The sequence below is a fragment of the Cydia amplana genome, chromosome 8 (assembly GCF_948474715.1).
Source record: "Cydia amplana chromosome 8, ilCydAmpl1.1, whole genome shotgun sequence".
In the NCBI taxonomy this organism is placed as follows: domain Eukaryota; kingdom Metazoa; phylum Arthropoda; class Insecta; order Lepidoptera; family Tortricidae; genus Cydia; species Cydia amplana.
In genome coordinates, this window is record NC_086076.1 from 3459976 (window position 1) to 3461633 (window position 1658).

Here is a 1658-nt window from a genome sequence, read left to right on the forward strand (position 1 = left end):
TTTACCGGGTGAACCTGCGCGAATGATAGCAAAAATCGTTCCATCGGCTGGAAAGGTCATGGCGACCGTTTTTTGGGATTCGCAGGGTATTATACATATTGAGTTCTTAGAAAAGGGGAAAACGATAACAGGGCAGTACTATGCCAATTTATTAGATGAATTTGACGCTGTGTTGAAGGACAAACGACCCCATTTAAAAAATAAAAAAGTACTGTTTCATCACGACAACGCACCAGCTCATTCGTCTAGAGTTGTGATGGCTAAATTAACACAATTACGCTACGCCCTATTGCCTCACCCCCCGTATTCTCCAGATTTGACCCCATGCGATTTATTTTTGTTTCCCAACCTGAAAAAATGGCTCGGTGGTAAGCGATTTGGATCAAATGACGAAGTCATTGCCGCCACAGAGGCCTATTTTAATGACTTTCCGAAATCATACTTTTTGGATGGTTTATTGAAGCTTGAATATAGGTGGAACAAGTGTATAGAGTTAAAAGGAGACTATGAAGAAAAATAAATGCATATAAACAAAAACAACTGATAATTTTTTTCATAAACGGGTACTTATCAAACAGCCCTCGTAAAAGTTACATTAAAACCAAATATAGTTTTTCGAAATAATAGAGTTTATTATAATATTATAAAGTATTCATTATCCATTAGCATTTCCAGGTTGTTTATCTTTAGTGAATATATCGAAGCTTCAATTAATCGCTATTCCGTTCCACTGTGTAGAGAGTATCGATATATAACATGATTAAAATCGACAAATCCACGTCCCTAAAAACGTGCAATAAACTCACACATACACATTTTAACGCACACATACACAGCTTGCCCACCACCAAAATGGCTACGGCTTGACGGATAAATTTTGTACTGAGAACCGAGAATGTTGGGGCCTTGGCCCACGCAGTGCAAATGTCATTTTAAACGTCAAACTTCTATGAATTTATGACGTGTAAATAACTTGCACTGCGTGGGCTATCAAAATCGCTGCAGACTTTTCTTGGTCCAACTCTACCATCTTACTGCTGTCCCCATTAAAAGGATTTCATTCTTTTTTTTTGCTAAGTGTAGTATTTTTCAAACTGGAAGGGTACGATGATAGATTTCAATACAGAAGAGAGTTGATAGAATTCAATACAATTTTGCGACATTAGTAATTTTTAGGTTATACATTGTATGGAAATGACACCTGTCAGCGTATATACCCTTCGTTTGAAAAATATTATAGTTAACGGTGGAAAACATGAATCTGGTATAACTGGATTGGGCATGAGTGGTGGGGATAACTGACAGAACGGGATAGTCTTATGTATCTTTCAGTAGGAGTAGCAGCGAAAGCGCTATTATTGTTTGTCCTTGTCACAGTCTCACATCTTGTTTTATTCCCCACCGTGATTGGTCAAATTCATTTGTTGCCCACCATAACAAATAATATCGAATTTATATGTTTTGTTTCTCAGGGAGGCACGCGTAGACCACTTCTATAGAATGCTACCTTCTATGGTGGAAAATGGGTGGAAATGAAACAATGAAGATCCTTAAAAAGTTTATTACAATCTATACATATAATAAAGCTGAAGAGGGTCGAAAGTTAGGGTCGCTGTAGTTAGGTACCTACTGTATTTACAGTCTATAATGAATGGCAA